Below are 23,589 nucleotides of genomic sequence, written 5' to 3' on the forward strand. Positions count from 1 at the left end.
GTATTGCCAGCTGTCACATTTTCCAGATGAAAATGGTAATGCACTGTTGTAAACGGCAGGCAGACGTTTTGTGAAATAACTCCGAAACAATGCAATGAATTACAACGCCAATATCTTGCAAATCTACAGACCTTTAATTTGGTATATGATAAGCTCTGCTCAGACAACGGCATCATAGAAATAAGTCACTCATAAAAGTCGTACTTATGCTATTTATAGATGACAGACATGACAGGCAGTGTTTACAGGTTAAAAGCTAAAAAAATAAAAGCATAACAGTCATTATCATCAGATATTGTTAGGCACTTTGAGGTAAAGATACAATGTGGCAAATAATTTCTGTCATTTAAAAAATAATACTTTTTTAATTCAGTGAAATCTCATTTTACATTTGGAATAATTGCCTTGCCTATACAATGTTCTCATTGTCATGTAAACCTAAACTCGGTATAGGCATTGCATTATATCACTCATTTCCATTCATGCGCATATAGGGAACTGCAGATCAGCGTTATTTCTCTCTGCCAGGGATTCAGAAGTAGGGGCCAGGCTGAATGAGTTAAACAGAAGAAAAACTGCATTGTAGCTCTGCAAGGACATGTGGGGGCGCAGGTCGTTGTCATGACAAGAACTACAGCCCCCAAAATAAGCTTGTTCTCTGTTGATCCAAAAGCATCTTGGGATTGTAGTTCTCGCAAGACCAGCGTCTACTCAGACTAACGCAGGAGGAACTACATTTACCATCATGCTGTGCGGCCCCCCAGTGCGGAGGCGACAGAGAGGAGGAGTCTTCTTGTATGTACCTGATGCCCTCTAGTGCTTCTGTGTGACTATTACACCTGGTACCTGTCAGCTGCAGAAGAGATCGCAGCTCTGAGAGACCGAGGTAAGAGCAGGCAATTAGTGGGTAGCTCATTTAAACAACTGCCGTGTGTCTGTGATTTCTGGAAAGAGTGGGACAAAACCTCTTCTTGTCATTATTATAGATCTAGTAGTCATAACATATTCAATGACAGTAGCATCACTCATATTCTAGATGTCTAGTGCAAATTTTCATGTATGTATCTAAATATGAATCATTTTACAGGCCAAATAATGTAATTCCTCATAGCTGTGTATAAGATTATTGATCTTTCCTTATCTGCATGTGTTATGTTCGATAAGGACACACTTGTTCCTGCTCTCCTCTGCTGCTAGGGAGACTCTGCAGTGCTTTGCAAACCTCTCTAATAACGGTGTCCCAGTGGCTTAGCTAAAGAAAAAATACAATATTCATCTTATTATTGTGTAAATGGTCCAGTGCCATAAAAACCTATATAACTACTGTATAATGCTGTTTGCAGCTGATATATTATATATTGTTTATATAGTGCACTTAAATGAATGGTAGTACTGGGATATTAACGATAAAGAAATGCATATTTATTTTGCAATGGATCTATGATAGTAGAAAACAAGTCAGTAATATTTAAAATATTTGACTTTCTACACTTTCTGTATTGGTAATTATTACAGACATATCACACATTTGATGGGTTGTTTATTCTATCTATCATTTTAAGTAGAGTTACATTTCTAGCAATGGTCATGTGTCTTTGTTTTTTCAAATTAAAGTCTTATTCATTCATATTATCATCCAGTGTTTTAAATAATAACTTGTACAGAACCCCTCCAAAAAGTTGTGTTGTTTTCAGTTTTGTGTTGACAGAAATCCTATCTATTAAGTATAAGAAGTTATTCGCATTTAGTTGTATTAAGTTATAGTAATTCATACTTTTGCCTTGTCAATTGTTTTAATTAAGTGAAGGGTAGTATCTAAATTAGCATGTAGTTACTTCCTACTGAGTATATCAGTGTGTATTGAGGTTTACTGTTTCTGGAAACAACCTAGAATTAAAGATATTTACCTAGTAAAGGAAGCAAAGAACTAAACGATGAGGAAAATTTGCTAGTGATACGATAGGCTGGGTTTTCGTGAATCTTAAGCTGAGTATACACTGATGCAATTATCGTGCAGATCACGCGATAAACGACCGTTTGGTCAGATATTGCATTAGTGTCTACGCTCCCACAATCATATTGCAAAGCACATTCTGTTGATTTGGTTTTATAAACTTCCTAATATCATGACCAACGATGGAACAATGTCAGGCAAATGTGGAAGTGTGTGTGCACACACGACCAGCAGTGTAGGCAGATATCTGTAGAGTGTGCAGAGTCACAATCTTTTCAGCAGATGGTTATGAGAGATGAAGATCACAGATCTGAAGGTAAATTGTGTAGGTGTGTACACATGAATCTGTATGCTGCTCAGGAATTTCAGTTGTTGGTAAAATTGTTACAGAAATCGCATCTATTGTAATTTTCTATAGGATGTACCCAGCTTTAGTTTAAAATAAAGAAGTTTCTCGGCGCTGAGTGAGATAAGTAATGGAAAGAGGAAATTTAATATGTTACACAATAAATAGCAGTTCTGGCCAGAACAATGTATACATAAAACAAATCAGACAAATGTATGAGTGTGTTGGCTGGTGCACACTCCAAAGGCTTTAGTATGAGTGACAGGGAACAGCAAATGGGAAAGTCCCAATCAAGCATGAGCAATGTCCCAAATGATTCAATGTGGCAGCCGACAAGAGCTATGGAGGTCCTAAATACATAGGCTCAATAATAAATCCAACAGGCAGCCAAAGGTATATCCAAACCTGTAGTGAGCCTAGATAGTGGACCGCTCTTGTAGGCTATGTGTCACACGGCGCTCATTCGGTTTCCACAACCGAAGACTAAGACACTCACCTGTCCCTCATCAAGCATACCTCAGCTCCTGGCGTTGAAAAGGCACTTCCTCCCTTTCCTCTGGGCCTGTTGATCAAGTTACCTGCCTGATTAGGACCTTGTCTGTTTCCTGTGTGTCTACTTGGATCGTCAGTGCCTCTGCTGTGTGTTGCTGTTCCAAGGGCTATACCGCTCAAGCTGCACCTGTCTCCGCTGTGTTGCTGTTCCACGGGCTATACCGCTCAAGCTGCACCTGACTCTGCTGTGTTGCTGCTACACGGGCTATACTGCTCAAGCTGCACCTGACTCTGCTGTGTTGCTGCTACACGGGCTATACTGCTCAAGCTGCACCTGTCTCCGCTGTGTCGCTGCTCCAAGGGCTGTACCGCTCAAGCTACACCTGACTCTGCTGTGTTACTGCTCCACGGGCTACATCGTTCAAGCTGCACCTGTCTCCACTGTGTCGCTGCTCCAAGGGCTGTACCGCTCAAGCTGCACCTGACTCTGCTGTGTTGCTGCTCCACGGGCTACATCGTTCAAGCTACACCTGTCTCCGCTGTGTCGCTGCTCCACGGGCTATACCGCTCAAGTTACACCAGACTCCATTGAGTAGCTGCTCCATGGGCTAGTCTGCTCAAGTTGCACCAATTTCTATTGTCATGCTGTCTGGGTCATCTACTCTGCATCTGTCTCTGTGGTCCGGTTGTACTACAGGTTGTATCTCTCAAGCTGCTTGATTTCATCTACCTCTATTGGCTGGACTGTTCATGCTGCATTTGTTTATATTGTGTTACTGTATTACGGGTTATTCCACTCAGGCTGCACTTACCGTTATTACCCTGCTGGCTGGACTGTTAACTGCACCTCTCTTAGCGTGCTGCCATACTGTGGTCCCAAATACCGAAGCTACACTTGTCGCTACCATTCTGCTGCTGGACTATTCATGCCACCACTACTCTGATTATGTCATTATACTGCTCAGCTGTATTTACTCCTGTTACTCTGCTAGTGGAACTGTACATGCTGCAATTATTCTCCTTGTGTCAATATAATACAGACTGTTCTGTTCAAATCTCTAGTCATCATTAAACCTCTACTTGAATTGTTCATCCTGCATCTGTCTTCACTCCGCTACTTGGTTGTAGAGCTTACATCTCAATTATCTACAGAGTGTCTGCATACCTCTTACACCTACTCCCCTGGGATCTCGCCTGACACTCCTGGTAGGGACCGCGGCCTGCGGACTCCGTGCCCTGCTAGGAGTAGCGCCAAGTTGGGCAGGTCCAAGAGTCCAGTGTATCAAACCGTGACACTATGAGTGTCTCTGACACAGCACAACAGTGGACAGTCTATGAAGTCCAAACAACGGGCGGTGCTTCCGAGTCAATATCAGGATGACGTGCGACTTACGTTTTCCCTGATAGTCTTGCAAACTGGTTCCTTACCTCCCCTGAACGGAGCGGGGGGCAGCGTAGTGTAGAACTTGAAGCTAGCAGATGCGGCTTCTTCAGCGATACGCGCATGTGCAGAGTATTACCGGCGTCCCAGCTGTTATGCTCTCTGTCTTCTCTCTTTCTCCCGTGCTGGCGTGGCAGGCCTGCGTCTCGGCAGTGGGAGATGCGAAAGTGAGTGGTGAACTTCACCTTACTGTGTGCACAAAGCAGAATCCAAACTGTAAACGAGAATGGAGTGAAATAACGATGTAATAAAGGTGATGAGAAGGAATGATCCAACGCGTTTCCCTCGCACTCGGCGGGCTTCATCAGGGATATGGGTGGGTGTTACAGATGTTCCTTAAGTAGGTAATCAATGTATAGGATGGCCAATCACACACAAAGGGGAATGATGATTGGCAGTTCTTTCCGATTCAGTAAGTGTGATATGCAAATACAGAGGCATACAAACAAGGAATATATGAGCAATAATAATGACACAGTCTGCAATGAAATAAAGATTAATATAGTCTGGAAACAGAGCTTGACGTTACTGATGAGTATGGTAATGGAGAGGGTGTTCTGACAAGGGACCGGATGAGTGGGATGTATGATATGTGTCCCAGCTGTATCCATGGCCCATACCAAACTCCTTATATTGCAGACGTGCTGATAGAATGCAGGTTAAATAGATAGAAAACGGTTTGCACCTATACAGGGGTGGTGTGCTGGAATTGAAGGGGTAGCCAGTTGGCTATGAGCCTAGGAGTTAAAGGGTAATATTCAGTTGTGGTCTAAAAAGGTACCTAGATCAAAATCTATGTTAAGGTGTTTAGGGTGTAGAGTGTGTAGATCATAGATCCACCTTGCTTCTTCCCTAGATATGCTTTTAATGTATCCCCTCCCATCCAGTACTTCCGGACCCTTTTAATACCAATGAATTTCAAGGATGTGGGGTCATGGTTATGGTGACTGGAAAAATGTGCTGAAACACTATGTGTTTCCAGCTGTTTTTTGCAAGACTGTCAGCGAAAAACGTAAGTCCCACTTCATCCTGATACTGACTTGGAAGCACCGCACGTTGTTTGGACTTCATAGACTGTCCGCTGTTGTGCTGTGTCAGAGACTGCATTTAAGACACTCATAGCCTACGAGAGCGAACCACTCTCTAGGTTTGGATATACCTTTGGCTGCCTGTTGGATTTCTTATTGAGCCTTATGGGACATTGCCTATGTATTTAGGACCTCCATAGTTCTAGTCGGTTCTCACATTTAATCATTTGGGACATTGCTCATCCTTGATTAGGACTTTCACATTTGCTGTTCCCAATCACTCATACTAAAGCCTTTATAGTGTGCACCAGCCAGCACACTCATACATTTGTCTGATTTGTTTTATGTATACATTGTTCTGGCTACAACTGCTATTTATTGTGTAACATATTACATTTCCTCTTTCCATTACTTATCTCACTCAGCGCCGAGGAACTTCCTTATTTTTACACAATCTGTGTATAGGGACAGGGGTTACCCTATTTCCTTTGGCAGCTACATATATACATAGGGAGCGCTGTACCCTATCCCACTTTTATCCCCAGCTTTAGTTTGGGCTGCAACGGCTGCAGCTACCTACTTGTAGGTAGCAGATTGGCTACTATTGCTGGGCTCTAATTTGCAAATCCCACGGGGGCTTTCTCTGTGTAGATTTTGTACGTCTGCATCTGGTTTGAGTCTGTTTTCTCTATATGCCATGGCGGTCTTCTACAGTCCAAAACATACTGGGCCTGAGTCATATAGGGTCGTAAACGGCAATTTTGTGCGTACAATCCGCGAAAACACTCTGCGCATGCTCAGAACTGGCTCAAATTCCACAGAGCGCAGCAACATTCTATTCATGTTCGAGAGCAAAGGACACTTACTACAACCTACAATTTCAGGGCGGGGATGGGGCGTTTTCCTGTAGTCAATGCACAGTAACGGCAGTCTAATCTCGATTACTAGTGATGACGGCTGTGTATGTATGCTAGAACATGTGTTTGCAATCAGGAGCAACTGTAAAGGCATGTTATGAGAATTTTTAATTTTTTTTAAATATTTTGTCATTAATGACTATCTTATTAGCATAGAACATTGATTAAATAATTTAGTTGTTTTTTTTCATTTTCTGTGTGTTCTTTTGTGACTTTATAATCCAAATATATTTTGGATGTATCCTGCAGTGTAGAGCAGACCTGCACCGTATTCATGACCACACATATCTTCACATCCGCTCTTTGCTGAATTCGGGCGTACATATACCAGATTTACGTGCGTTTTAAAACAAACAGACTTTGCGCTCAGTATGCGTCCTTTAATTAATCAGGTCCGTTGATAGATTCACTGGCTTCTAACTAAATTGTCCTGATTGTGTTTTATGCCTGTTGTAGAGAAATTAGATTGTAAGCTCAACTGGGACAGGGACTGATGTGACTGAATAAACATTCTCTGTACAGCGCTGCAAAATATGTTGGTGCTATATCAAATAGAGGATAATAAAATTTCATACATTTTAATGCACGTTTTCATCCAATCATTACAATAACATTCAGTGCTGCTTTTTGTCATGTCATCAGTTATCTGATTAGGTATTAGACCACTTTTACAAATCTCAGTTTTTAAATCGATACCCCTCTCCAGCCCACATTAAAATTCAGGTGTATTTTAGGTCAATGTATGGGCATTGCTTTAAAAGATCCTTTCACAATGGTTGACTTTTGTGATATATGCAATGAATGATGTTTGAAGCCAATAGATCACTATTTCTTTTAATTTCAGCAATATGAAAATGATTGTACTGGGAGTTTAACGTTTAACACTGTTTATATAGACGCATGGTGAACACAGCAATGGTTGGTGAATGTATACATACACACTCAGGGCTAGATTTACTAAGCTGCGGGTTTGAAAAACTGGGGATGTTGCCTATAGCAACCAATCAGATTCTAGCTTTCATTTATTTAGTACCTTCTACAAAATGACAGCTAGAATCTGATTTGTTGCTATAGGCAACATCCCCACTTTTTCAAACCCGCAGCTTAGTAAATCTAGCCCTCAGTGTCCACTTTATTAGGTACACCTGTGCTTTAATGCAAATATCTAATCAGCCAATCATGTTGCAGAAACTCAATGCATAGAAGCATGCTGACGTGTTCAAGAGGTTTAGTTGTTGTTCAGACTAAACGCCACAGTGGGGAAGAAATGTGATCTAAATGACTATGGCTGTGGAATGATTGTTGTCAGACACATACCGTGCTCCGCTCTTATCAGCTAACAACAGGAAACTGAAGCTACAGTGAGTATAAGTCCCACAAAACTAGTGTGGTAATGTGTTTTTGATACAAATTATGTACCTTACCACCAGATGAGCATTGTTTAAATGCCACAGCCTACCTGAGTATTGTTGCTGACCATGTGTATGCCTCTATAGCCACAGCGTGCCCATCTTCTAATGGCTACTTAGCAGTATAATGCGTCATGTCACAAAGCACGCTTCATACCAAGCTGATTCCATGAACATGACAATTAATTTAGTGTACCCCAATGGCCTCCAAAGTCACCAGATCTCAGTCTAATAAAGCACCTTCTGGTGGAACAGGAGATGTGCAGCTGACTCTGCAGCAATGTGTGATGCCATCATGTCAACATGGACCAGAATCTCTAAGGAATGTTTCCAGCACCTTGAATTCACGTCACAAACAATTTAGGTTGATCTGGGGTCCCTACTCCGTACTAGAAAGTTGTACATAATAAAGTGTTCACTGAGTGGACATATATAGTGACAAGCATGGTAAACAGAAGATGCTCACACAGGTTTTGCTGAACCACTTTGTTGCACTTTATTCAGAGATGTCAGGATGGTACAGTCAGCAAGAGGTGTACTTCTAGCAGTCAAATAAACAAAAGCATTTTACAATTTCCCGTGAACTTGCTTTTGGCTAGACATCCAGTTTCCTCACTGGACACTATTTGGCATCAGTCGCCTCGTCCACAACACAAACCCAACTATTTATGTTTCCTCCCCAGCACTGTCTAAATCAGAAATTAATCAAACCCATGTGCTCCACCTGTGAACCTGTGTTCTGTGTGCAGAGAAGTGTGGAGAATTAACCCTGTCTGCAGCATGTGTCTACAGGCTCCCAGAGAAAGTATCAGTCTCTCTCTGTCTGTGGCAAATTGCCTTTTTTGCCACACATATTGACCTCTTTGTTCATTTGCATCCACTTTAATGGTGAATGGTCCGTCACCAGGGTAAACTCCCTCCCCGAGAGCTAAAAGCAGAGGACTTCCTCAGCCCATTTGATGGTGAGGCACTCTTGTTCAACAGTGGCATACTTTCTCTCCCTGGGTAAAATTTTGCGACTGAGATACAGGATGAGTTTCTCTTCTCCATCCACCATTTGTGAAAGTACTGCGTCCAGACCTGCTCCAGAGGCATCAGTTTGTAGACAAAATTTCTTATTGAAATCGGGTGCTTGGAGCATCGGTGCTGTTCATAGAGCCATTCTTAGGTCCTCCCAGGCTTGTCTGGACAGACCTTCTTTAGAAACTCCGTGAATGGAGTAGCCTGAGGAGCACAGTTTTCCACGAACCAGTGGTAGTATTCTACCAAGCCAAAAAATATATATCCAAGGTATTTTGCCTCTGGCATGGCCAATGCACATTTCTCAGGATTGGCAGTAAGGCCATGTGCCCTCACACAGCCTCCACTTTGGAAAGATGTTATTCCCTATCCCGTGTGTACATCATCCAGATACTCAGTAGCATACACCCTATGTGGCTTTAAGAGCTTATCCATAGTCCTCTGGGACTTGGCAGGTGCTCTGCAGTGCCTAGTTGAATCCTGTTTTCAGTTTCTCGCTTAACTGCAGCCCGTCTCACCTCTGGTAAATGGTAGCACCTTTGCTTTACTACTACCCCATGGGGTGTGATTATGTTATGTTCGATAAGAGTTGTTCTCCCAGGATTAGGAGAAGAGACATACCTGTTTCAAGCAACCACTTTTACCAATCGGTGTCAGAGAGGACTCAATGGGTATCACAGTCCTCTGTTTAAAAGGCTATCATCGAAGACACAGGATTTTCCTTGTTCCAAATTTTTAGTAAGTGACATGATAAATTTGCTCTTCCTGCCTTCTACCCAAATGGCGGACATGCCATTGTGCAAAAAGTTTACTTTCCTGAGTGGGGACAAAAACTAATACTTTGTAGCCCGGGTTTAAGGTGCGGACTACTCCCAGAATGTCATGATGCCTTTTCTGATGCTTCTGGGCCTCCTCTAATTGTTGTCTCACCAGAAGACCTCTTTGTCTCATCCTTCTATACAATTGTGCAACAAACTGAACAACATTTGGCGCTTTGGGTTTTTGTTGTTTCCAATCCTCTTTAAGGATGTCCAAAATGGCTGTCTTCCATACAAGAGCTCAAATGGATTAAACCCTGTTAAAGCTTGGGGTACTTCCCTTGCTGCGAACATTAGAAAAGGGAGGAGAGTATCGAAGTCTTTTCTTTGTTGTGCCACTGACCTTCTAATCATCTGTTTTACAGTACGGTTACAGTGCTTCACCAGCCTGGTGATAGAGGTGCAGAGGGGCCTTTATGCCAAGTAATTGACTTAACTCTTTTATTAACTTAGACATAAAAGAAGTGCCCTGGTCAGTTAGGATTTCTTTCGGAATCCCCAACCTCATATAAATAAGTAGTAGATCCTTGGCAGCTTTCACTACACCATTAATTTCAACAACACATTTAAATGCATTTTCTAGAGTAGCATCATTAAGCTGATCCCTAGCAAATTCTTGTAATTAAATGAGCCTTGGATACAACAGTGTCACCGGCAAATGATTGCATCGGCTGCTCCTTTCGACTCCATGGGCGTGACTTGGGGCGAGTGGTGTTTGTGGACCTATATTCAGAAATTACAGTTCTATTTTTTCGTTTCCCGAATCCAGTGAGGGTTGGATAGGTTCCTTTAAGGTTGGACTTTTGGACGTTGTATCAGTTGCTGATGTGGACAGCTGGATCCGATCAGCAAGAACCTCCTGAAACAGGAGAAAGTCTCCCCCCTGGATAAGCTGGTATGGTAGTTTTGGGGCTACAGCAGCCACTACCTCAACTGTTTCATATTTTAGAGTAAGCGGGAGGCAAGTTCGCTCATATTCCTCAGTGGTTCCATGGGTGCATAGCACTTTCACCTTAGGCAATCTTGCTGTCACCTCTTTTGGAACAACAAAACTGGAGACCAGTGTCTCGCTTCTGGAATCTACCAGGGCCAAAACAACATGTTGGTTTATCAGAACAGTCACCCGAAACAGCAACGGACTCCTCATGAAGGTGGACAAGGTGCAGCAACTAGGGAAAACGGGACCCAGCCTAGCCTGTGAACAATCTTTTGATTCCTGATATGTTTTTTTTATATTTAAAATCCATATTTTTATTAATGATTATACTGTTGAGAGTTGTTAATTTAATTGTTAGTATATATATGTTTTTTAATGCGTTCTGATGTAACCTCTTATAGTACAAATGCTTGTGCCTATACTGCAGTCTGTTCTGACAAGTAACGTGGGTAAGACAAGTAACGTTTAGGCAGAGTGTACTTACACCCAGATTCAAATGGAAAATTATCTTGATTTGGATACGTCGGAGCTTTTTTTTTTTTAAATGCAACTTCCGTACAGGTTGCTTCCGAACTTGAATCAGGCCCAGAGTGTCAATGTTTGATTTTATTAACTACTAATATATAACATTAAACAATGTTAAAAAGAAAGCACAAAGACATTGGTTTAATGTGAAATTTAAAATGAAGCATTTTCAAATATTAACCATGCCATTCAGAATACATTAGTGTTTTCCATTTCCTTTTAAGACATATTGCTCATCCTGCATTTCAGCAGTACTCTGCATTACAATGGGAACTCAATCGAGCCATCTTTCTTGGAAGAAGAACTGTTTTTAGAGATGCTTAGAGGTACATCTGTATCCATTTTTGCAGTAGTCCCGCTTGCTTAGTTTACAAGACAGATTTTAAATAGTCAACCTACCCAAGACAGTCCTAAGGATTTGTCATGTGCTCCAGGCATGAGCGCAGGTTCAATATTAAATCCTTTTCCACTAGGGCTTCCCTTCACAGTGGCTTTATGAGGTACAGGACAGCAGCAGGCTGGGAGTAGATGAATGCCAAAGTATGCATATGTTTTACTCATATTAAACTTCCCGTAAAGTGGCACATATAGTTGCTATGCCTAAAGCTGACCATATGGAATGCTTTGGATAGCCAATCGTGTGTGTGTTAGTTAACTAGATTTCTGTGTTTATGGGCATAAAACAACTTGCAATCCAATAATCATCTGATTGTAATTGAAAAGCTGTTGGAAAATCCATCCATGACCATTATCTGCCAGTGTGTGTGGTCATCTCCCAACTGTACATATTGTGGGTGGGCCAAATTAGAAAAAGATCCAGGCATGCAGCCTCATGTCAAACAACCAGATCTACAGCCTAAATACCCAGCAACCAGATCTTTGTCTGTTGGATTACCCATGTGACAGACCAAAGTACATGGCTCCTGTCTCTCAACAATCCCAATCAGGGGGTAAATGTATCAAGCTGAGAGTTTTCTGGTGGGTTTGAAAAACCAATCAGATTCTAGCTATCATTTATTTAGTACATTCTGCAAAATGATAGCTAGAATCTGATTGGTTGCTATAGGCAACATCTCCACTTTTCAAACCACCCGGAAAACTCTCAGCTTGATACATTTACCTCCAGGCGTTGAATGGGATTGCTGGATACACACATGCCGCAATCTTAAATTTGGGTGAATTTAGTCTAAAACAATAAATATTCCCATTGATATCGCTGTGTGTATGGGCAACTTTTATTTGTATCTCATAGAGAGGGCTGAACTGCGCTATCTTAATGTGCGGTCTTTCACAGTGGCCAAAGGCACTACACTCGCTAGCTTACAGCCTTTGCCCCTAGATGGCAATGACAGGTGATAAGTCTTTATCTGTTTCTTTCCCCTCTGAACATTATCAGTAAATGTATATTAATGTGCTACCTCTGTTATGTAATTCAGTCTGGTAGAACTTCCTACCATTGCTATATAGGCATCTCTGCCCAGATCACTGGATTAAATGTATTGCTCTAATGTCTGGTTGCAGATTTTGAAAGAACAGAATACTATACTATAATACTATATTTTTACATAGGCTATGTTGTTAATTGTATATTATTATTAGTAAATGTTATGCGTATTAAGATATGTTGATTTAATTCATGTCTTGCAATGCATTGTTTTATCTGCACGGCATTAAGTAAAACTGTGCACAACACCTTGCATACGGAACACGACCTGCATTTAAACCGCCTACATGTAGTGACAATGACACGTTGCATTTACAGATCTACATAAGACTGGTCTTGCAGGCTGTGAGATGGTGATGGAGGGAATTTAGCAGCATGATCCCAAACACAGCTGAGAAGGGAACAATTTATGCTGGTGAACAATCCTCCCACTCCTTTCTCATAATCAAATTTATTTTCTATCTGAAAATACGAAAACTCCTTTGGTTCCAGATAAGTGCATTTCATTTTAATTCAGATAACCTTTACCAACATTGGACCTCCTTAAAAATAAAATTATAGCTATTTGAAGTACAGCACATTTATATATTGTTGGATTTCAATGCAGTCTTATAGCAACACATATAATTTAATAAATATGTTGTGCCTCTCACAAATGTTCAGGGGTACTTCCTACAGTGTTCACATAATTTGATTCACTGCTTCGCTAAAAGATTAAGACGAATGTGCAGTGCTTCACATGTTTAACTTGCCAACTTATCTGCAAAATGAGTCCTGCAAGATTAAACAGATGCAATGATACCCAGGGGAAAGAACTATACCGAGGTCCAATTTAGGCTGGATTGTACTCAGTTGTATCTGAGTGTTACCTGGTCCTACTGGACCCCTTATTAAGGACTAGGGAACAGAGGGACAGGGTATGGCAGGAATCTAAGCTCACACTGACATTGATAAAAAATGTTTATTTTAACCACCTGGTAAACTCAACAATTATTATTATTACCGTAGATTTGTAATGTGCCACAGTGCTCCGCAGCGTCGTACAGTAAGGAAAACAGGACATCCATAAAACAGGGACATACAAGGCAGACAAAATAAATGCAGACATGAAAACAAGGGTATGGAGAACCCTGTTCATTAGAGAGCTTACATTCTAAGTGGAAGAGGGCACAGCTGAAACAAGAGGAGCGAGTGTGGCTCAGAGTGGAGATTGGGACAGCTGTGAGTGTGTAGTAGTGTGAATAGTATGGTCAGGGATAAGGTAAGCTTTAAAAAAGAGATGGGTTTTTAGAGACCGTCTAAAGATTTGATGGCTGTGGGAAAGCCTGATTGGGTTTCCAACAATCACACAAAATGCACAAATATTACCAGCTTTAAGTCCCCTCTTGGGACTCAAACTGGCAAAGTGCTTAGATAGGAAGTCCCATGTCCTGATGCTTCTACAGCTTTGCATTCGTCCACAGGCTTTGGAAAACTATGGAAGGAACTCGCTTTGCACTAAAACAATATAGGAATCATTGTTTGGCTTTATGTCTTGTGTGAGGGCAGGGCCATCTTAACAACATTATGGGCCCCTGGGCAAAGCAGTGCACTGGGGCCCCTAACTACACAACCAATCACAAGAATACAAATGTAAATTATCAATAAAATTTAGTTTATATTTATTGTTACCTGCAAAAAAGTCAGTGTTTAAGCATTAAAAAAACATGCTGTACTACAGAGATTAATCCACATAAAAATATTTTTTATTATAAACAAAATAACTATAAACTATGAATTATTTATTACTAATCAAGTGTTCAACACAAACAAAATTATTATAAACTATGAATAATTTATTATCAAAGTGTTCCACACACTGTGCCCTCCATTATGCTCCTGTTTGTCTCCCTTCATCATGCTTCTGGTCTGCCCCCATTTCACACACTGTGCCCTCATTATGCTCCTGTTTGTCCCCCATCATCATGTGCCTTCTGGTCTCCCCCTCCCCCCGCCCCTGTATCAGATACTGTGCCTGTGCCCCCCATTATTCTTCTATTTGCCCCCATCATCATGTGCCTCTGGTCTCCACCCCGCCCCTGTATTAGATACTGTAGATACTGTGCCTGTGCCCCCCATTATTCTTCTATTTGCCCACATCATTATGGGCCCCCTTACCTGTGGGGCCCCCGGGCAGTTTCCCAGCGTGCCTAATGAGAAAGACAGCCCTGTGTGAGGGAAGGTTGACTTTGATTGACAGGGCCTAGGAACCTTTTCATCCCACGAGCAGACGAACTTAGAATATTTTAAGATGAAGCCAAGTTTCTTCAGTGTAACAGGGTTACTTTTATAAGGCGTTAGACCTGTCAACTTTCAATCTTAAGCTTCAATTAGTGGTAATATTCATGTGATGAAGTCTGATGTAAAAGAAGAGAGTGACAGACATTTTATTAACTTTTAAGATGCTAAGACTCCATTTATGTTCCTCAAATACTTTTAATGCCTCTCAGCCTAGGCATGAGATGTTACAATCTATCTTGGGTTCAGGATTGTGAATAAATGCACTTTGATACTGCTTCTATAAGCATCCTCACTACAGCACAGCCAGTGTCGGACTGGGGCATGAAGGGCCCACCGGGGAATGCAACACTAGGGGCCCACCAAAGGGGGTGTGGTCAGCCATCATAGAGGCAGAACCAGACACTAGAGGGGGAGTGGTCAGTCCACGAAAGACATCTAGCACCTTAGTGTAGTGAAACTACAAGCCCCAGCATGCTTTGCCAATATATAGCAGCTTATTGCTGTAAGGATATGCTGGGACTTGTAGTTTCACAACACCTGGAGTACCACAAGTTAGCCAAGCCTGCACTAGACTCAGAACATTTGACAGACTGTCCTACCTGTTGTTGTCACTATTACCACCTGTGGCTGCTGGTTTCTTTAGTTGTGGCTTGTCTGGATCCAGGAATGTTGAGGGCCCTATTTGGAAAAAATAATGGGTACATTTAGAAATGCCAACCATCCCTGCCATTAAATCAACAGCACCCACATTCAATTATAGACACAAACCACCTCAGCATTAAAGGTCCCATCACCCCCTCCCTATAGTGTTCTCTGTGCAGCCCCCCCTCACTAGAGTTTAGTATAGTCAGCCCCCCTATAGTTTAGTATATATAGGCAGCCCCCCTATGCCACATAGTAGTGCCCCTAAAACAATGCTATGCCACACGGTAGTGCCCACAATGTTACGCCACGCAAGTGTCCCCGATTCATATTATGCCTGCAATAGTCCTCTCAATTCACACACATTTTATATATATATATATATATATATATATATATATATATATTGAGAACAGATGTAAGGGGAGCCCCCATATACTTTTTACGATGAGCGCTACCTTAGTACTTTCTGGTAAAAATAAAAAGAAGGTGAAGAGGGTGATGCTGCCACTATTCCCAAGGGGTAGAGTATCCTGACAGTACTCAAAAAAATGAAAATTTACAGGGTTTTATGGGATGGGCGCGAATCAGGGGGGAAGTGGGACACACAAGGATACAAACATACGCACCTATTTGGACTGTAATGTGTATCTAATACTGGGTCTGTGTAATGATCAACAAAGCTAAATAATTATCAAAACCAATACTAATAACATTGTAATCCAGTGTTATTAAGATAAAAAACTGTAATACATAAATGATTTTTTAGCACAAACAATATAAACAACTGGTTAAAGTATACTTACCCAAAAGTTGATTGCTGCAGCCTCTCTGATCTTCTCCCTTCAGCGGCGCGGGAACATCAGCTGACAGGGTGAGTGGGCGGGTCACATGATCGCAGCTGCGATCGCATGTGAAAGGTGAAAGATGACTGGCTGTCAGTGACAGCCAGTCATCCGCAGCAGCGGGGACGCCGGAGAGGAATGCGAGCACCCTGGTGTGAACAACGGGCCTCCAGGTAAGCTTCGCCCACATCTAAAAGGGGGTGTGGCCGTAAGGTAGCCGGGCCTACCGGTAATTTTACCGGTAGTCCTGTGGGCCAGTCCGACGCTGAGCACAGCTACTATCCTCCCGCTACCTGGGGATATACAGACATGTGAAAAAGAAAGTACACTCAAATTTGACATATCAAGGCATAATTAACTATCATCAAATCCTCATCAAGTCATAAAATGTGATAAATATAATCTCATTTAACAAATAAGACATTGTCCTGGCTTGATAGGGTCATGAACTTTAACATTTACCATGATGACAGAGGCAAATGCTTTTAGATTCTTTGTGGTTTCTTGGAGCATAATATGGTGGGATCTTTGGGAGACTCCTGGGTAGATTGGTAATTGTCTTCTATGGTTTTCTGTTTTTTTTTTTTACTTTTTCCCCAAAATATTTTTATTGTCACTGTTCCATAACAAAGCAATGCAAAACAAACAATTGCAGGAAGGAATACATTGGTGAATGTAAAAACAAAATAGTTACATATGAGATGGACTTGATATAGTTATAGGTTATACATCATAGCAATCCGTATTATAAAAATGTTGTCTTATTAGTAATTCAAACAAATGAAGAGAAATTATTTAAATTGTTGATCACAACAAAAGCAAAATACATTTACAGAGAATATGATTAATAGTTCAAAATCAAAGAGACATTAGTGGATGGTGAGGCTGCACGGAAGAGATCCCCCCCAATATGTGTGATTAGATGTGTCATTGTAAATTACTTTTAGTTTATACCAGGAAGTTGATAAAAAGCAGCAATATATCTGCAATTTAATGTCTGCTTGTAGTGAGTCTCCCACATCTCAAAAAACTTCTTGACTCTGGATTCCTTTGGGAGTGTGGCCTCCAACCAGTCCATTTTAAAATACTTAAAATAGTTTATTCTTCAGAAGGTTGAATGCAGGAATCCCGGCTGTGACCACACCTGCAAAATATTTTTTTTGCCGCTGAAAGACAAAAGGAGTTGTCTGCTACCCAGGGCCGGGTTAAAGGAATGGAGGCCCCTGGACTAAGGGGTCCTCCATTCCCCCGTGAGGCCCCCCCCCCTGTGAGCCACCTCCCCCCGTGAGCCTCCCGCCGACTCCCACCCCAAGCGCTTAACTCCTTCTGTTCTGTCACTGTAATTCTTCCGCGGCTCGCTGTAAGTTCCTTACTGAGGAGTATTAAAGTAATTTTATCGTTTTAAAATAAGCATTGCCCAATCAATTGAATGTGTGTCCAAAGCACAAAGTGATTTATTTTAGCAGATGTAAATAGTCAATAATTCAATACATTATTATATCATGATAAAGTACAGTACAGCACAGCCAATACCAAAAGATAAGTACATACCAAATGCAATCGCTTGCGCACGCTGCGCACCCACCGGACCCGATGGACAATATTCTGTATAGAATATTGTGTCAGAGTTGACTGAGGCCCCAGTGAGATGCAACTAATATATATACAGTCAGTGTTTCATTGTGAACAATAGAGATGACGTAGATTGTTTCTATAGGTCCAGACGTTGGGTGGGTCCAGGCCAGACAGGTAATAGGTTGATTCAATCTAAGGAATCCAAAGGTGGGGGTCTTCTGTCCAGGGGGTCTGCTCCTTTTCATAGCCAGTATCATACAAAGGTTTACTCTCTAATATCAATAACTAAAGTATGCAATGTGCGATCTCTTCGCCGACTGCACCGGACAGCTGCTGATGATTAGGGCTTCAATATGATATCAGGCATGACACCTTTCCTATTACCTAAACCTTTAATAACACTACAATGTACATATAATCAACATATACATATATATATATATATATATATATATATATATATATATATATATATATATATATATATATATATATACATATAGACCAATAACAAACCGAATACTATCTGCTCCTGAATTACAGTGTAACAGAACCAATATGAAATTATATAAATAACTAACTGTTGTAATGCGAGTGTGTGCGTGCTTATTTTACCGTGCGAACGCACCACGTCACGTAACACGTGGCGTACGCTTCGCAATATGCACAGCAAACCAATATTAAACCAATATACTTTCGTTCATCCAATTATACGACTTCAACAGTCCACCCTTTGATAGTACAATAAACTATCACCTTAAAGATGTTAGAAGCAGGATCTCAGTACCACGTTTCATTGTTATGTAATACAAATCCCCTTTGGTGTATGTCCACACTGTTTGTAGATCTAAACAAGTTATCATAAGAGAGAGTCTTAATCCTCTAAACAACTTGTTCTTTTACTATAAACCGTACACTTCTGGAGCTTGGAGATAACTTTTTGTATGCCCTTCGAGGGTGCAATAAAACACTTAATACATTATTTGGAAAGGTACATGGTACAGTAGAACGTGTATCAGCTATACAGAATTCTCTACTACAGTTCTTCAAGTTTAACAGGTTCTTCTGTCCAACGCATGTCTTTAAGCTCAGAATACATTTAAACACTTCATGTTCATCAATAGCATCATCCTATGTCTATCAATAATGTCATATGCAATCTCCTTCAGCTTGCGTTAATATACACACATCTAATAATGTCACCAGTTCTTTTCATCAACCCTTGTGGGCGGGCTATTGTCTGTTCGTTCTTCCCAGTCTCTCAATGCTCAGATTTAACAGTGATCGGCTTGCAAAGCATTGGGAGACTTCAGACTAAGGGACCTAGGTGTTCTACTTTTTCCCTTAGTGACCTCCCACCCATAGTTCAGGTACCTCAAGAATATTTAGTGGAAAGAGAACTAATCCTACTTGATATAATCACTGAGGCACGCGTGAGCACGCCCAGCACTTTGTTTGGTCTAAAACCTTACCCTCCCAAAAATGATAATCATTCTCAAGGATGCCTGCTCAAGTCCGAATATTACTGGACTGGCATCGCTGGGTGTGTCTCTTTTCTAACCATGGGGTCGCCGTACTTACGGACGTAATGCTACTCAGACAATAGCCCCTCGCACTTTCTCCAAGCTCCAAGGTTTCCAAATTTTCCTTTACCCCTGAATTGAATAGAGTAATTGGCCGGACTGATTATGCTACTAACTTCTTCCTCCCCAACACCTCCTTATCATTACCCGAACCAGTCTCTGTCACCTGCTAATAATCAAAAGAATTAACCGTCCTGAGAAGAGAGTGAAATGGGAGAACACAAAAGAGGATAAACTACAACTTCATGCTGGACAACAGTCTTAGCCTTTGGCTCAGGTGCTACTAACTGCATTCGAGGCCTTCCAGTACAGACTCATGAGTGCCCTTGGACCCTTCTCTGAGTGTTGGCCCCTCTGCAGTGGGTGGTATGGGCACCAGTGTGTCTCTGCTACCCTTAAAGCCGTGAGGCTGGTAGCCTACACCTGGTACCTATCTGGCAAATAACCTAAGCTTAAGAAATTACTGCTCCACAACTTACTCTCTTGATCCAACATCCTGACAGTTAGTGTGACCTTTCAGGAAACAGTGTTTTGGACGTTCTCGTTTGCTGTCTCACTATTTACCTTCTCTCAAGGTCTAACCTAGCCTCCCAGTTACAATCTCATCTCACGAGGGGTCAAGAACATTTCAAAAACTGACAGGTTAGGAGTCTGCCCAGGGGTGATCTTTTGGTAGCGGGAAAGGACTAGTGGCACTTCAATCAAGTTCCAACTCTTATTCTATTCAATTCATTCTACCGAGTACCACTACTTTATGTTCACACTGGTTTATGGCTAATTGAAAGTATGTGATTTGTTACCACTACTCATACATTATACATCTATTATCAATAACATGAATATCCCTATCATCTATTATAACTCTAGGACTATCACATTGAATAACAAAAGCTTTGAGTATGAAACAGTAATACATTAGACACATTTCAATACACCTCTACCCAGACATATTTCATTGGTACACCTGTGTATACTTGAGGATCCTGCATGGTGGTAATTGGATGACGTGTATTTGTTTTACCTGGAGGAAAACCCATCAGCAGGAGGGATATGGGATGGCTCTATTGGTCTACCTTGTCCATCTCTCCAGAGTCCACCAGACTCCTCACCACATCTCTTCACCTTCCAGACAGTTTATCCCTCGGGTAACACAAATCTTCCTATATTAACCAATATGTGTATGCGTGCATGTGTGTTCACCTTTTTAAAACTAAAACAATACAACGAAAAACAAACAAAACATAGATTTGTTAGCTGTCACATAAAACCCTGTTGTCTATTTGACAGCTATGTTCTCCCTGGTGTGACAGCCCTGTATGGTTGTGCGTGTAAGTGTGGACCTTACTAGCAGCTACTTCAGTTGGTAACTGTGTCACTGTATAAAGTCCTCTATGTAGTGTCCTAATCATGTGCTGGTATTGCTATAAAACGATTTCTTAGTCACCTCAACATCGCCCTCTAGACTAGAAAAAATGCTAAAGACCAATGTATATCAATCGATTTTCCCTCTGCCAACTCACATGTCATTCTCAGTACCTCATATTCAGCTACTTGACTAAGTGGGAAAAGGCAAAGGGGTCTCTTTCTATAACACTTTCTTCAAATATAACAGTATCCAGTACATGCCTGTCTAACAGTGAAAATTATAAAACATGAAAATTCTACATTTTCTAGGGTTTCACATTATGTCGTATCTTGTGGTAAAAATCCTACTCCAATGTTCTACACAGAGATGCATATCTGTATGCCTATCCTCTAGCAATCTCCTGTCTCCACCCTTTGTGCATCCATAAAAAGGCACATTTTTGTACAGGAGGCACGAACCAAAACAAAAAAACAAAAAAACAAAACAGATATGCAATCTATAAAACATGAATCGTATTTCCACAACAGAACCTTTCTGCTTAAAAATCAGCAGTTTCTATACACATGAAAACAAAACCCCTGACTGTTTCTGTAACTTATGTCAATCTAGTGTGTGTATCTCTGAATTTGTCTTATGTAAAAACATAAAATATGTTTTAGCCCCATTGTTGAGACTGTCTGATTTTATCTCTACCAGAGCAGAGAGAGAGAGAGAGAGAGAGAAGTAGAGAGAGAGAGAGAAGTAGAGAGAGAGAGAAGTAGAGAGAGAGAGAGGGGGAGAGAGAGAGAGAGAGAGAGGGCGAGAGAGAGAGAGAGAGGGAGAGAGAGAGAGAGGGAGGGAGAGAGACTAGCGTTTGTGTAAAGAATGAGAAATAGGAAAGCAATGAATGATGGGAATACAAAGGTTTGAATACAAACATACATGTAGAAAGGGAGATTTTTTTACAACAAAATGACAGCTGGATTGGACTCTGACTCTATGGGGAAATGGCTGTATTCATTCCACTGTTCCCCTTAGCTATTTGCTAACTATGACCCCTCCCCACACTTGACTAGGGGTTCTTAACAGTGCAATCCAGTGTCGTCCGTCATTTGTTCGTTAAGAACTCGGTATCTCATTGACTACATACCTTTTCAACGGACTTTTCTAACTTATAATAGAGAAATGTAAAAATGTACTCTCAGTGACTCATATTTTCTCTGAAATACATAAAACGATATTTTGGAGCAAAGTATATACATACTTCATTGTTGGATAATGATTCTCAGCCAAACAAATTATCATGAGTCACTGCAGCCTAAAACAAAAGAGTGTTCCAATTGTCTATTGTTAATTAGTCTTTCAAGAGTAATTCTTCTATTTCTCTATCTCACCCTTTTTAAACACTTGTCTATACTTCTTTTGTGTCCCTTTTATCTGTGAAAAGAAAAACAAGATAGTTATCTTAAAACAGCATACAAAACAAACATTTCTATTCTTTGCCGTCGGCTAGCAATTTAGGACAACAAACATTTCACAACATAAATGAATAAACAAAATCAACCAAGGTTACCTTTTAGAAATCAGTTTCTTGTACACTACTACTTACCACAGTTTAAACCCCACCTGTTTGTAGGACTACAGGTCTGACCTAACCTCCAGGGTTGACTATGGTTCTCCCCCAAAGCATTGGCTGCTATGAGGTGCACAGGAAACTGTTGAGAAGTCTCCGAGACTTGTGTGCGCCGTCTCTGTGGGTGTCTATGTGATTCCCCCTTAGGTGGGCCAAGTCTCTTTGCTTCGTGTCCCATTTTCTTAGCCTTGGCTCTAATATTTTCTTTGCAATCTTTCCTCAAATGTCCCTTTTTAAGACAGTTAAAACACTTCAAAGATTTCTGTTTCTTTCGTCCCTTATAGTGGTTTTTATAATTCTGAGGTTGTGGATGTAGTTTTTCTAATGCCTGGATACTCAACATCATTAACCTATCACTCTGTGCTTTTTCCTTTTTACATATATTTTTATCATGTTCTATAGCATGCTCTCTAATATCAGTTACCGTGCGACCTCTCCAATTAGGAAAAGAGGTTTGTATCCAGGTCCTTAGATCCTCCCGGAGGCCGTCCATTAGTACTGCAACAGTTACCTCCCTGTAATGTGGATTTACCATTATATCCCATATTCCTGTGTACTTAATAATGCCCGCTAGCGCCCTTGAAAAATAATCAGTTGTATTCTCATTACCTTTTTGTTTGATGTTGCATATTTTGCCCCATTCCACAGTCACTGGAAAATATACGGCCAACTCTTTGATTATACATCTAATATTATGCTGATTGTTATCCTCAGTTAAGGGTTTATCCTTCTCCAAATTACAACCCTCAATGAACTTCTGTATATCAGTATCGAGAGGAAGACAAGCTCTAAACAGCACTCGCCAATCTTTATTAGTAGGTTCATGTGCATTACCTAAATGTCTAATAAATTTCTGACACTTGGCCAAATCTTTTCTAGGATCAGGGAAATCAGACATAATTGTAAATAGTTCCGTCTTAGTCCATGGAGAATACACTGCTACTTGTTTCATGGGAACTACACCATCTCTGTCCGCTTTCCCATTGGGAACTGCTGTTCTGCGGATGGGATATAAGCCTACCAAATGACTCTGTTCTGACCTAGTTGCTGGAATTGCTGTTGCAGTACAATGAATGTCTCCCCCTGTGTTAACCTTTTCATTATTCTCACCACCTTCGGCAGCTGCCCCTGCTGGTGGGACCGTTCCTCTTCTTTGTCCTGAAACATTACTTTTAACATTACTTAAAACACCATACAAGTTACTAGTTACCATTTTTACATTTTTTGTATTGGCTGTACTTCCCGCCCCGACCAAATTTATCGGGGGCGTGTTTGCGCTCAGTTCGCCATGCTTTGCAACGCACACTTCCGGAATGCTTGTTTCCGGTACGCTTACTTCCGCTGAACACGTGTTT

The 23,589-nt window shown here is 41.1% G+C and overlaps 1 protein-coding gene across 1 annotated transcript in view; it reads left to right on the forward strand.

The window, feature by feature from the left end:
• Positions 1–838: 838 nt before the first annotated feature.
• Positions 839–23,589, forward strand: part of SPECC1 (sperm antigen with calponin homology and coiled-coil domains 1) — a 286,055-nt gene continuing 263,304 nt past the window's right edge. The window contains exon 1 of the mRNA XM_075196912.1: positions 839–886. The gene's annotated coding sequence lies outside the window, so the exon portion shown is untranslated. The remainder of the gene's footprint in view (positions 887–23,589) is intronic.

The sequence above is a fragment of the Mixophyes fleayi genome, chromosome 2 (genome assembly GCF_038048845.1).
Source record: "Mixophyes fleayi isolate aMixFle1 chromosome 2, aMixFle1.hap1, whole genome shotgun sequence".
NCBI lineage: Eukaryota > Metazoa > Chordata > Amphibia > Anura > Limnodynastidae > Mixophyes > Mixophyes fleayi.